The sequence below is a fragment of the Bubalus kerabau genome, chromosome 4 (assembly GCF_029407905.1).
Source record: "Bubalus kerabau isolate K-KA32 ecotype Philippines breed swamp buffalo chromosome 4, PCC_UOA_SB_1v2, whole genome shotgun sequence".
Lineage (NCBI taxonomy): Eukaryota > Metazoa > Chordata > Mammalia > Artiodactyla > Bovidae > Bubalus > Bubalus kerabau.
Genome location: NC_073627.1, coordinates 4,420,392 through 4,434,736, shown reverse-complemented (window position 1 = coordinate 4,434,736; position 14,345 = coordinate 4,420,392). Strand labels below are relative to the sequence as shown.

The 14,345-nt window shown below is 45.5% G+C and overlaps 1 long non-coding RNA gene across 2 annotated transcripts; it reads left to right on the top strand.

The window, feature by feature from the left end:
- Window positions 1-1,402: 1,402 nt before the first annotated feature.
- On the top strand, window positions 1,403-12,061 carry LOC129651095 (uncharacterized). 2 transcript variants are annotated; one of them, XR_008713996.1, is made up of 3 exons: window positions 1,403-1,611; window positions 3,336-3,514; window positions 11,588-12,061. It is a non-coding gene; the product is annotated as an uncharacterized LOC129651095 (long non-coding RNA). The 2 variants fall into 2 exon arrangements; XR_008713997.1 differs by lacking the exon at window positions 11,588-12,061 and adding an exon at window positions 6,166-6,370.
- Window positions 12,062-14,345: the final 2,284 nt, after the last annotated feature.

Genomic DNA, 14,345 nt, shown 5'->3' with positions numbered 1-14,345 from the left:
GATGTAAGAACGTGAACTTTATCCTGAACCTGCAGGGCAATCCAGGAGGGCCTTGTGCAGTAGGGCAAGTGGATCATTTTCCAAAAAGTACTAGACACTTAAATGTGATAAAAATATTTACTGCCTTTTAGGGCTTCTCAGTACCACTTTCCCTTGTGGTTGCACCATCTCGTATCCTCAACAAAAGTGTATGAGGATTCCTGTGTTTACATGTCCTTGCCAACACTTGTCTTGTGTTGTTGCTGTTTGATAATAGTCATTCTACAGATTTGAGATAAAATTAGAGCCTTTTTTTTTACACCATAACACAAAAACCCAGAGAAGGCAATGGCATCCCACTCCAGGACTCTTGCCTGGAAAATCCCGTGGACGGAGGAGCCTGGTAGGCTGCAGTCCATGGGGTCACTAAGAGTCGGACACGACTGAGCGACTTCACTTTCACACATTGGAGAAGGGAATGGCAACCCACTCCAGTGTTCTTGCCTGGAGAATCCCAGGGACAGGGGAGCCTGGTGGGCTGCTGTCTATGGGGTCGCACAGAGTCGGACATGACTGAAGCGACTTAGCAGCAGCAGCAGCAACACAAAAACCCACTCAAGATGAATTAAATACTTAAAAGACCTCAAACTTTAAAACTCTTAGCAGAACACATAGCAAAAACAGTTCAGAACACTGGTCTTGACCATGATGTCATGGATATGACACCAAAAGCAGAGAGCACAACAGCAAAACGGTCGTGGTCCTGCATCAAACAGAAAAGTCTCTACACGACAAAGGAAACGAAGGCAACCTTCAGAATCAGATAGAATAGCTGATGGGGTTTAGTTTCCAAAATATAGAAGGGGCTCCTAGAAATCTATAGCAAAAAAAAAAAAAAAAAAAAAAAAACCAACACACACACACAACTTTTAATTTGCAAAGATTTTTCACAGGACTGTATTATTCCTTCTTTATGTCTGGTCATCTTTAAAAAAAATTTTTTTTGAAAAGTACTTTTATTTATTTTTATTTAATTATTTTTAGTTTCAGCTGCACTGGGTCTTCGTTGCTGCTTGAGCTTGTCTCTGCTTGTGGTGCACGGACTTCTCTTGTTACAGAGCACAGGCTCTAGGGCGCAGGCTCAGGAGTCACCGCTCCTGGGCTCTAGGGCGCAGGCTCAGGAGTCGCCGCTCCTGGGCTCTAGGGCGCAGGCTCAGGAGTCGCCGCTCCTGGGCTCTAGGGCGCAGGCTCAGGAGTCGCCGCTCCTGGGCTCTAGGGCGCAGGCTCAGGAGTCGCCGCTCCTGGGCTCTAGGGCGCAGGCTCAGGAGTCGCCGCTCCTGGGCTCTAGGGCGCGCAGGCTCAGGAGTCGATGCTCCTGGGCTCTGGGGCGCACAGGCTTCAGGAGTCGCCGCTCCTGGGCTCTAGGGCGCAGGCTCAGGAGTCGCCGCTCTTGGGCTCTAGGGCGCAGGCTCAGTAGTTACGGTGCCTGGGCTTAGTAGCTCCTCGGCATCTGGGATCTTCCTGGATCCGACCCTTATCTCCTATATTGGCAGGTAGAGTCTTTACCACGGAACCACCTGGGAAGCCCTCGTCATTTTGTAGATGAGAATGGAGTGCTAGCAGAGTTACAAGGTATTTCAGCTCTTAGCATATATTAAGAACTTAAGAATCTTTGTGATAGGAATGAACAAGGTAGACTTACTTAAAAGGCAAGTTACCTGACCTCTGGCCCTGTGGTCCTTTGCAGATTTAACTTCTAGATTTGAGTGGGTACAAGGAATCGGAGGCACCCTGCTTAGACGGTAAAGCATCTGCCTACAATGCAGGTTCAATCCCTAGGTCGGGAAGATCTCCTGGAGGAGGAAATAGCACCCCACTCCAGTATTCTTGCCTGTAAAATCCCATGGATGTAGGAGACTGGTAGGCTACAGTCCATGGGGTCACAAAGAGTTGGACATGACCGAGTGACTGAACTGAACTGAAGTTAGGAGTGAAGCTGGAACACCTGAATCTCTGATTTTCCAGTACTGTGGGTCTCAATCAGCTTGCGTGTCACTGATTGGTACATTGGCCTTTGCTGGCTGCATTACAGAACTCCTGGGGTGGTTTCAATTCAGTTGGCTTCCATCTGTGTAGACCGTGTTCCCTGAGACACCCGCTTCCTTCTAGGCTCCCACTCCTATCTCTGTGGAAACACAGGCAACTCTCCTGAGAAAGGAACGCCTCACTTCAGTTCTGTCATCTTGGAGAGCAGGGGGTGGGATGAGATGCCAAGCAGGCCAGTGGCAGGTTCAAGTCAAACTTGTTCTTTCAGTGGCTCAGTCGTGTCCGACTCTGCGACCCCATGGACTGTAGCCCCTCAGGCTCCTCTGTCCATGGGATTCTCCAGGCAAGAATATTGGGGTGGGTTGCCTTTTTCCTCCTCTAGGGGATCATCCCGACTCAGGGATCAAATTCAGGTCTCCTGTGTCCCCTGCATTGGCAGGCGGATTCATTACTGCTGAGTAAATACTCTAAGGATCCCAAGGGTGCCGTCCCTGCTCCCAGGAGGCACTGTCCACAGGAAAGCATCACAACGCCCACCAAGGCTGTCTCTGAAGGGAAGCTGAGGGCTACAAAATGATGATCTTCTGCTGCTAGTTCAGCCAAGTCAGAAAACCCGGGCAGTGGGAGGGTGACTTCGCACATAGCCTTGTTCTGTGAACACACGGAAACCTAAGGAGGTGCTTTTGGCACCTTACATGAAAGCCTAGTTAACTCAGGGAGAAGCTGATAGTGACTAACAATTCCTACAAAAGTCTGTTTTTAGAAGCAAATTGGGTGAAATCATAATGGTCAGGCAAGAGGAGGACTGGCCCAATGACCTAATGACCACTCAGTGGGGAAGCTGAAACCAGCCCTGGAAAATTGCATCAATCTTATGGCCTTTTAAATGGGCACCATTTTAAAAAATACCCATGGCTATCCTAAAAAGTTTCCCTTTCTTTATGAGTAACCCCATACTGAGAGCCAGTTTCATTTTGGAAAAAAAAAAAAAGTTCCTCAAATTTCATGACAGTCCCACCAAAAGCTCTGGTCTTAAAATGTTAATTAGGTCATTAATTGAATGAGCAATCTTGCTCTTCCTTCTGATACATCACTTGGACCCAGATGCCTGTGAACTTCTCACTATTTCATTCAATGCCAAGTGAGTCCCTCCATATTTTAAGGGCAGAGTTTTCTGAGAATTGCATTTTTGTGCACTCTCACATCTAAATGCTCTAGGAATTGTCTCTGCTTTTGATAGACGCCGCTGAATTTCTTTTGTTAGCTGCAAAAAAAAAAAAAAAAATTTTTTTTTTTTTTTTTTTGCTTAGATCAAGAAGTTACCACTCACTCTATTGGATTTGCCTCAATCTTAGCGCGCATCTGTGGTGGTAGTTCCAGAACCTCAAGGGGAAGTTCCCCTAATTAAAGGAGATGTAAATCTGGAAAACACATGGACTGGCAATGAAAACTAATTAACCCAATTATTCATTCAATCAGCGGTTCTACGGTAAGCGTGTACTGCATCATCTATCCTGAGAGGGTGCACTGTGAACAAAACCAGAGATGACCTCAGCTCTTGAAGAGTTTGGGGTCTAGAGCCATTCCATAAATGCTTGCTAATTTGATTTGACTATATGCTAATTCAGCATATTCCAGGCATGGATTATTTGGTTGAAAAATAAGGATAACAGGACAAATGCTTCTGTTGCTGTTGTTCAGTTGCTAAGCTCTGTCCGACTCTTTGCAACCCTGTGGACTGCAGCACGACTCTGTCTTCCACTATCCAGAATTTTCTTCAGATTCATATCCATTGAGTAGGTTGTTTCAAATGCAAGAATGATGTCTAAAGCCAATCATTTAGTCAAAGCCAAAGTCACTGGGTATGAAACGTTGGTGGGAAGTAAATTATTCAACTGAAATTTCAACTTGGATTCTTCAGACAGTTTGCTAAGCTTATCTTCATCTTCTGCCCAGAGCCCCTCCCTGAGGCACAGCTCTCCTCAGGACCTGAGCTTTTGTTCCCACTGAGGAAGCACCCTGTTCCTGCCCTCCTCTTTCTCAGGGCCGATTAGGACAATTGGACCGTCTCAGACATCCTGCACTCCCCTCCAGCTGCCTGTGTTCAGCAGGCCCCCACAGCTGTTCATGAGCTTCCCCTCTCCTGCACCGCCTTCTGATACGTGTCTTTCTCACTGACTATCTGGCCCTCCCACAAGCCCCAGAATCCTGCCTGCTGGAAGATACCTCTGTCTGGGCGTGAAGGCAATGTGCGTGATTGCAGAGCCTGTAGTCTGAAGTATAAAGATTCTTTCAGAGTCTTTATCAGAGCCTGTATTGTTGTGGTCTGTTTTCACAACCAACCTGGCCTTCTAATTCCTCAGCTATCTGCCTGCAGTTGCAACAAACTTTTGCTATTGGCTTCTTTGAATCGTGGAGGCCCAGTTACAGATTCTGCTCAGAGTCTTATCTCTTAACTAATGGGCACTTGAGAAGGGTTAGCAGTAAAGTAGATCATTTCTATGAAATTAAGAGCCTTAGATCCAGCTTGTTCACACTTAATGTCTACATTTCAAAAGTGTTTTCATTTTACCACGACTGTTTTATGCCCTTTCATCTCATAAACGAGTCAAACTCACCAGATTTTGCCAAGCTGTCCTTTGTGATCAAAATAGAGAAGTTACTTGCTAAATCATATTTTTCACGGACTCAGGCAGAAAGGGCCAACCTCTCGGCAAGAGCTCCCCATTTGCTCAGGATGGCACGCACGAGTTTACTGGAGCCTGGACCCTACTGCCCCTTCCTTTATATAAAATGGAAAACTGTTCCTATGGCACATCAATGCTCTGAGTAACGTCTGTGTGGCCTCTGGGCAAGGCTCGCAGGGGACCGTCCTCAAGCCAACTCTGTGTTATTTAAGTCTAGTACTGCTTGACCTGGGACATTTTCCTCTCTATATACTATCCATTCCATGTTACTTCAGATAGGAGTTTCATATAACAATAAAAAGAAGAGCTCTGCACTCCCCTCTGTACTGGATATCACTAGGCTTCAGCTCTACTTTCCGAAAGATATAGCTTTTAGTTCCTCTCAAGGGTTGAGAGCATATGCACAACAGTCCTGAATGGTCAGTGATTAGGTTCCAGCAGAGGCCAGCAAGAAATGTGTCATCAAATGTATATTAAGGTAATTTCAGAATGTGATAACTTTTAAGAGAAAGATAAAGCCAGATAATGAAGCTGAGGGTGAGCCATAGAGAATGTGGGTGTTGGGGGGTGGAAACTAGCTGGGAGGACAAGATGAGAACGTTTCTCTGGGGGGGACATTCGAGTTAAAAGCACATCCAGTGATTGGTGGGCACCCGATGTGGAAACTTTGGGGGTATGGCATCTGAAAAGATGGCAAATACAAAATCCTGAAGCTAGAAGAGAAGTGGCCAAAAAAAAAAAAAAATCCAAAGTGGCTGAATAGTATTGAACAAAGTGTTTTGGGGAAAGAGGCAGGAGCCAGGAACATTTTCTAGACCCTACTAAGATTTAGGGATATTTTGGCAACTGCAGTGGGAAACCATGGATCCTTGAAGCAAGTGTGAAGTTCCATGAACTTTCTCTGTATGAAATCCTTGATGTTTTGTTTATAAATTTTCTTCTCTGGTTACCTGGATATCAGCAGTAACACCAGCTTTATAATTTATCTGCTGATTAGGAGTCATGCTGTTCCTCCTTAATTCTCAGTCGCTTGGGTCTTTGGTAGCAACTGGGCAAGTCCCGTGATGCCCGCCTGCCACCCGCGTGCTCCATTTTTCATTTTCCATAAGCTGACATCAAATAACTGAGCCTTGAAGCAAGCTTGTAAACTAGCCAATAGCACAACTGGTCTTATAAACTTGCCTTTTGTTTCCTGTGTTCAGTAGCACACACACACACACACAAGTTTCGTGATGATCTCCCATTTAAGCAATTTGAGGATGGACTCTTGTGATATCGAGTTGTGGCAAAGTCAGGTCCTCCCTGAAGAAAATTATAAGCAGGTCAGTCCCAGACAGTCCCTTGTATCTTTTGATAGTAAAGGAATTACATCCAGTCTGCCAGTATCAGTTGCACACGGCTTGGGTGAAAGGCTGCTTTCTTGACAATAACAGATCTTATGCCTCCTGCCTAGGACTCTTCAAATGGGAAGAAGCATGGCGTTCCTAGAGAGGTTCTTCTGTTTACCAAAATCAGGAAACGTGACTAAACACTGGGTTTTGTATGCAGTACTGCTGGGCATTGGGTCAGAAAAGAGACGACTTTCATCTGCAACAGCGCTGCGTTCCTGAAATGTAGCTGAGATGTTCAACGCAAGGAAAGCATGCGTTCCCTTCCCTTCACTCTTAAACAAACAAACAAAAGAACTATTAATTTTTGCTGTGCTGGGTCTTGGTCGCCATGAGCGGGCTTTTCTCTAGTTGCGGCCACTGGGGACTGCTCTGCAGTTGCAGGTCTCTGGCTTCTCTTTGCTGAGCACGGGCCCTAGAGAGCACAGGCTTCAGGAGCTGTGACTCATGGGCTCAGCCGCCCCATTGCAGGTGGAATCTTTCAGACCAGGTACCAAATCCATGTTCCATGAATTGCCAAGTGGATTCTTCACCACTGGACCACCAGGGAAGTCTTCACTCTTAATGAACACCTTCTCAGCTTTCTTCTGCAATCCTCTACTAAGCTCTATATCCCTACAGGTCATCTCTAAGAATCTGTGACTAACCAAGGTAGTTATTTCTGTTTGTCTGGTTGGTTCTGTTTTAATCTTACCTGGGTTCTGCCTCTTCACTCAGAACTTGTCTGGATAAGAAGGCAGCCACGGATCCTTGAACACCAGGATGACTGCTGTCAGTCACAGCACTTAGAATCTGCAGTTCATCTTTCTTGTGAAATGTGAAGAGACCTTCAACTCAAGTCTTTTTAAAATGTGTTGAGCCCCCTTTAAGGAGGTTGTCTGACTGGGTCTCTGCCCTCATCTGGTACTTTCTCGACTTAATCTAACATCTCACGTTGAAAAAAAAAATCCAACGCCATTTATGCTCACGTCTATACTTTTGGGAAGATGGTGCCCATAAACTTTTCTTGGATGCAGCTAAAAACTCCATCTGTAAAGACTCTGAGAAAAAGCAGACAAAACCACTTCTGGGTTGTATTTCTTTCAGCTCATGGTCTTCAGCTCTTAGCAACTTTGCTCCCTAGCGGGTGTTTTGCGACTGGAGATGCTTCTGTAGGCTCAGCTCCGGGTGGAGCAGGGAGAGCTGCTGGCACCCAGTGGGCAGAGCCTGGGCGACTGCCTCAGTTTCCAGGGCACAGGGCGGCCACCACGACAGAGAGCGTCTCTGGTGTCCACGGTGAGAAACCTCAAAGCAGGCTCATCCTTGGGAATCTCCCAACTCATGTATCTTTTTCTGGTCAGTAGTCACAGGGCTTTCACAAGGTAGTATTAATACACTTGTCATGATGCTGAAACACTAAAATATTGTTAAATAGCTTGTTAACAATCTGTTAAATATTTTAAATAGAATACTCTCTACTACTGAAATCTCTCGACAGTATTGCTGGTTGCATTTCCAGTGATATAATTTTGTTACGTAATAAAAATTATGGTGTTTTCTCCAAGCCTGCTAAAAATCCTTTGCCAAGTTAATAAAGGAGGCTAGCCTGAATATGTTTGAACGATTTAAAGGGGCCACTGGTGTTCTAATTAGATCGAGGCTGTGTGTAAACACATGTTCATATTCACACACACAAGTGCCATGTTTCCATTGATAATCTTCACTAACAGGTATTTTTAACCTTTATGGTTGATGGCAGGGAAACCAGATCAATTGTTGAGATCCACAGGGTGAATCACAAAACTCTCTGTTATTTACATTCAAATGTTTCCTTAGTTTTATTTGTCACTTGAAAGCAAATGAAACAAACGCACAGCTAGACAAACAAAAAGTTCTTATCACTTTGGTTTATCCCAAGCTCGTGTGTAACTTTCATCCTCAAGAGAAACAGGGAGTGAAGGGAAGAGTCATCCGTCTGACATGTATTGTCCCAGGTCTTGTCCATCGGTTTCTTTTCCGTCACTTATTTTCAGTAAATAAATCAACTTTGAACATAAAATGTCAAGGATAGCAAAGTGTTTACTATATGAATGTGTTTGGGGTTGGTTTTTCAGAAGGGTGGGTTTACTCTAAATAGTCTAATTTGACTTTCTACGTCTGCCTACAATAATGGAAGAGACCAAAAGACTTCTGACCAGGGTGCAACTTCTTGAGAAATCCCCAGAATACCACGAATGGTATCACTGATCATTTCCACCTCGTAGCACCATGCTTCTTGCATGCAGTGAACGGTCACTGTAGCCAGTATTGTTTCAGAACCATGGCTGAGCCCCGGCAGCAGAGCGTGGTGGTGCGGACGTGGTGGCCTTCAGGACCCTGCGTTTACAGTAAGCCGTTTCCCTGGAGGCAGACTGCAGCCTCCCATGTGGATCTATTTTTCCAGGGATCATCTCTCCTTTGCTCAATGCCTTCTTTGTGCTCGCTGGACTGGCTTGAAGTGTGAAGGTTAATGCCCTGGGTGTGTACGTGGGAAGAAGTACACACCAGTACCTAGAGGCTGTTAATCATCCCGATTGTTATTTTTACTAAGGACGATATACTCAGCTCAGAGACTGGGGCCTGCGCACAGCAAGCAGGCCAGCACTCTCTCAAGACGGGACGACACAGCACTGTATTTCATGGGCCAGTCAGCCTTTTCTTCTCTTATCTTATAATGAACCTACAAGATCAGGTCCGTGAGCTTAACTGTGCACCAATTTTGATAACGAAACAGATTTGTATAGCCAATTGGTTACCTGGATTTGTTAAATTTAAATTGATATGATGAGTGTATATTACCAGCAGAATTAGTTGCTTGATTGTTTGGCTTCAGTAATGCTAAAGAGGATAGAAAATGGTATTAACATTGTTAGGTTTTTCTCTTTTTTTATTTCAGTATCTTTCATCCAAAGAAGTGTGGATGAAAGGGCTTCCCAGCTGGCACTAGTACTAAAGAACCTGCCTGCCAATGCAGGAGACAAAAGAGATGCAGTTTCGATCCCTGCTTTGGGAAGATTCCCCTGGAGGAGGGGTTGGCAACCCATTCCAATATTCTTGCCTGGAAAATTCCAAAGAGGAGCCTGGTGAGCTACAGTCCATGGGGTTGCAAAGAGTCAGACATGACTGAAGTGAATTAGCATGTAGCATGCACGTATATTTTACACACACACACACACACACACACATACACAAGCTTTTGGTAACATGTCTGAAATCAAAGTCCAGCTTTTTTGATACCAAAAGTTATTTCAGCATTAGTTATATCACTAAGTTTTATCAACTGCTCATGAGGTGTAAAGCTGAACCTGATTATCAGCTCTCAGGGCAAGCTTAAATATGCTGTGTACACATGATATGTGTGTTCTTTTCAGAACGAATTTCCTTTCATGTCCAATTTGTTTCTGGGAAAAGAGGTAGCTACCTGTCCCTTTGGTCCAAATACCTTAACTCTAGTTTTGTTTGACCCCCTTCAATAATGACTGCACCCTTGAACTCATATACTTCTAAAGGCCCAGTAGCAAATGATCAATTTGTATATTTATATCATATTCCAAGGGGATGTCAGGGGACACCAATGAATGGGTGAATGAGAGCTCGCTTATGATAAATGGGTGGCTTCTGGCCTAAATTGTATTTACTAGAAATACTAAGTACGTTGCTGCTACTGCTAAGTCACTTCAGTCGCGTCCGACTCTTAGTGACCCCATGGACTGCAGCCTACCAGGCTCCTCCATCCATGGGATTTTCCAGGCAAGAGTACTGGAGTGGGGTGCCATTGCCTTCTCCGACTAAGTACGTTAGTAAAATAGAATTTTGTAACTAAAGAAGCCATTGAAAGTGAAATTGATAAAATCTGGGTGCTGCTGCTGCCGCTAAGTCACATCAGTCATGTCCGACTTTGTGCGACCCCATAGACGGCAGCCCACCAGGCTCCTCTGTCCCTGGGATTCTCCATGCAAGAATACTGGAGTGGGTTGCCATTTCCTTCTCCAAAATCTTGGTGAATTATAATCTACCTTGTAGCATATAAAATACAAACAGAAAATACCTGACATGATTCTGTGAACCCAGAAAACAGGCCTTCGTCCCACCTCTCAGCGGTGTTGGCTAGACTCTTTCAGGGACTAGATGGCTCCTCTGAGATCCCAGCCTTCTGACACACATCTGCAGACTGCAAGTTAGAAATGGACGAGGTTAAAATATTTGCAAGCAAATAACTGAGTTTAGAGTGGAGTGCTACAACAGTGTTTCTGGTTTTGCCTGAGAGTGTAGCTGATGCTGCGAGGGATCGGGGGCAGGAGGAGAAGGGGACGACAGAGGATGAGATGGCTGGATGGCATCACTGACTCGATGGACGTGAGTCTGAGTGAACTCCGGGAGTTGGTGATGGACAGGGAGGCCTGGCGTGCTGCGATTCATGGGGTCGCAAAGAGTCGGACACAACTGAGAGACTGAACTGAACTGAACTGTAGCACTTCTGATAAGAAAAACTTGATATGTATGACAGAAATGGAAATTTTGGAGAAAATTCACTCCATATCACTATATATGTATGTGTGTGTGCTGCTGCTGCTGCTGCTAAGTCACTTTAGTCGTGTCCGACTCTGTGCGACCCCATAGACGGCAGCCCACCAGACTGGAGTGGGTTGCCATTTCCTTCTCCAATGCGTGAAAGTGAAGTCACTCAGTCGTGTCCGACTTTTAGCAACCCCATGGACTGCAGCCTACCAGGCTCTTCCATCCATGGGATTTTCCAGGCAAGAGTACTGGAGTGGGGTGCCATTGTGTGAGTGGATGAATAAAGGGCTGCTTTTAACACCTCCTTTTAAGACACACACATCTTGGATTTAACCACCATTGGATTGATTGACAAAATAATTTCACGGGGCTCTTACATTTTTCTTTCTTCTTGCTATTGTTCCTAAAAAGACATTCGCCTATGTATGAAGGTAAGGAGTGTTTGATGACAGGTACCAGGCGTTCCTGAGTTTGTGGGTTCGGAGTCTGTCAGTGGTGCTCGAGTTGGTGGAGGTCACGGTCTCCGAGGGCAGGGCCTTGAAGAGGCATGCTGCCGTCCATGGAAAGAGTGACTGACGGGCCATCTGGGGTGGCAGGGTCTTCCCGGTCAAGGCAGCGTGGCGTTCTAACGTGGTCACTGAGAAGAGATGGAGCAGAGGAGGGCCAGCTGCTCTCATGGGGGCACGTGGTGTCTGGGCCTTTCGGAAGAGTGATCAGACCTCGTGAAAATCTCCTGCCCCCCAGGAGGCTCTGGTTATGGTCTGAAAGCCTCACCTCCAGGCTGCTGTTCAGTCACTGAGCCACGTGTGTGACTCTGCGACCCTCTGGGTTGCAGCACGCAGGCTCCTCTGTCCTCCACTATCTCCTGGAGTTTGCTCAAATTCCTGTCCACTGAATTGGTAGTGCCGTCTAACCGTCTCATCCTCTGCCACTCTCTTCTTTTGCCTTCAGTCTTTCCCAGCATCCGGGTTTTTTCCAGTGAGACAGCTCTTCCCATCAGGTGGCCAAAGTATTGGAGCTTCGAGCATCAGTCCATCCAGTGAATATTCAGGGTTGACCTTTATACTGCTCTTCCAAATGCCAGCTATTAAAGTGCAACAACTGATTTATTACCTGCCTTGGAATGTACATCATAAAACCTGTCTCAGGAAGAGAATTTTGAGAAGGGATGGACAGATGGAAAGATTGGAAGACGGGCTCACGTATGAAAGAATTGGCCAGTTTGTTCTGCAGCTTAAAAACATACACAGGAGCAGACATGAGCTCTAGACTCGTATGAGCTGTAAACCCCACGTCCTTTATAGCAAAGAGGCCTCAAGAGCACATTTACCATCTACTTAATAACAATATTAGCATCAGTTTGGCAAAGCTACCTCAGACATAACATTTAAGAATGAGAGTTTCTGGAGCATAAAATTACAATTGCTTTGCTAGTAAAAGGATAAAATAAATGTCTGTTCAAGCTAATTGCTGTCCAACTTGTGATTTTTTTGTTGTTGTTGTTGTTAGCCTGTAATAAACCCAACTCATTTTATTATAATGGGATATAGTCCGTATATAATATAATAAAACCTGCAAAGAATTAGACAGCTGCATTTTTTTTTCCTGGCCATGTTCACGTTAACTCAAAACGTCTGTAGTCAGTGACCAAGAGGTAAATACACTGGGAAAACAAGAGCTGTCTAGCTCAATGCTATTTTTACTTGGGGATGTAAGCAATTTTCAGAGAGTGGATTTCCAGGTGACAATGAAACATAGAAAGACACTGAGAAAGTGAATAGCATAGTCCTTGGGATAGAAAATCATGATTGGAAGGCCAGGGGCCATAGAGCTAACTGCTAAGAGGTGATAGGGTCGTGGCACCGCAGTTTTTCCCGCAGTATCTCTAGAGCTCGGCTTGGTCTAAGCAAACTCTCAGGCCCTCATCTTAGTTCCCCAGGAATTTCCCAGTTTTCAGACTGAAAGTCTTCTGAGTCACAAACCCCAGACTTCTGGGCAAACCAGGTTTTTCTTCACTCGGACCCTGGGGAGAACAGTTAGCTTCCTTGGAAGCAAAGTGCTTTAGAACACATACCTTTCTGCATGAGACTCTCTCTGAAGCTGAGATATGCAGAATGCACTTCTCGGGATCCCAGAATTCCTTTGGTCCCTGAAATCAGTTATTTTGATTAGCAGACTCCAGAAAGAACTTCCTTGCCACCCAAATATCCTTTCCTTGGTCCTAAAGACTATCTTCTCATCTCAGCTCAAGTTAAGGTTTTGAACTGGACATTTGAAGTATCCTCCATAAGAAGACTCTTTAGAGTCCCCTTGGGCTGCAAGAAGATCAGACCAGTCCATCCTAAAGGAAATCAATCCTGAATACTCATTGGAAGGACTGATGCTAAAGCTCCAATACTTTGACCACCTGATGTGAAGAGCCAACTCATTAGAAAAGTCCCTAATGCTGGAGAAGATTGAGGCCAAGAGAAGAAGGGGGTGGCAGAGGATGAGATGGTTGGATGGAATCATCGACTCAATGGACATGAGTTTGAGCAAACTCTGGGAGATCATAAAGGACAGGGGAGCCTGGTGTGCTGCAGTCCATGGGGTTGCAGAGTCAGACATGAATGAGCAACTGAACAACCATAAGGCATTCTATTGGTTAAGCTTAAGTAGGGCAATGGTATATGTGATCCACCCTCCTAGCTGACAAAGGGCACTTTTGTATTCCATTGAGTGAATGGATATTCTCACACCTCCCAGAGCCTCTCTCTACTTTGAAGCAGTGGTCCCCCCAGGAGGGGGAGGAGCCTGGCAAAGATCATCTCCAGGATGATAATTTTCACTTCAGGCGCAGCCCACAGTTTCTATTATGTAAGCATATTATGTTTGCTTGGAGTAGACGCTACCATCAAGAACCCGGACAACCTCAACCCTGCACCTCTCGCCCGGGAGGAGAGGCTCAGTGTTGGGGGGGAGGGGGTCAGCAGAGGCAAAGCACAACGTGCCGTTTCTAAGTCAGCTCAGTGTTGAGGTGTCCGTGCAATCTGGGGTTACAGCATGATCTGTACCAATTATGCCATTAACATGCTTCATTTACTAGATACACACGTCAGAACCAAAGTTTTTCTCAAGGGCAAAACCCAAGTCAGGCCGCCAAAGCCACAAATCACGTAAGCCTGCCCGGAACACCCATAGAAATCAGTGCAGCGGGCGTGTGTGCCTGTGGGGGTATGTCTGCACATCAAAGGCTAGAAGAGTGGCCTGGACTGAAGTTAGGAGGGTATCAAGACAGGAAAGGGAACCCCCAGATAGTTGTCATCTAGGAAGTGAAATTGGACAGACATGGTCAGCAACCAGAAATGCAGTCTTGAAAGATATAGGTATTGTCCTCATACCATACACACAGCTCTGAGCTGTGTGTCTTCTTAAATAGCTCTTACTCTTGTCCTTTTATCAGAAAGTCGGTGCCTTCTGTTTCCCTGACTCTCTTACTGATAAGTCATCGAGCTCTTCATTTGTGTTAAGTTTTCAGCGGCTAAGGACAGTATAAATTTACATTCATCGTATATGTCAAAACCTGTGAGCAAAGGAAAGCGTTTAGGAAAGTGGAGTTTCACACGTTAATTAGATGAGACCAGAGATCCCGGCATTAAAAATCAGCTTCCTATGCACCAGACAATCCACTGTCGGCTCTGAGCGTGAAGGGGCTGCACCCGAGGAAGCC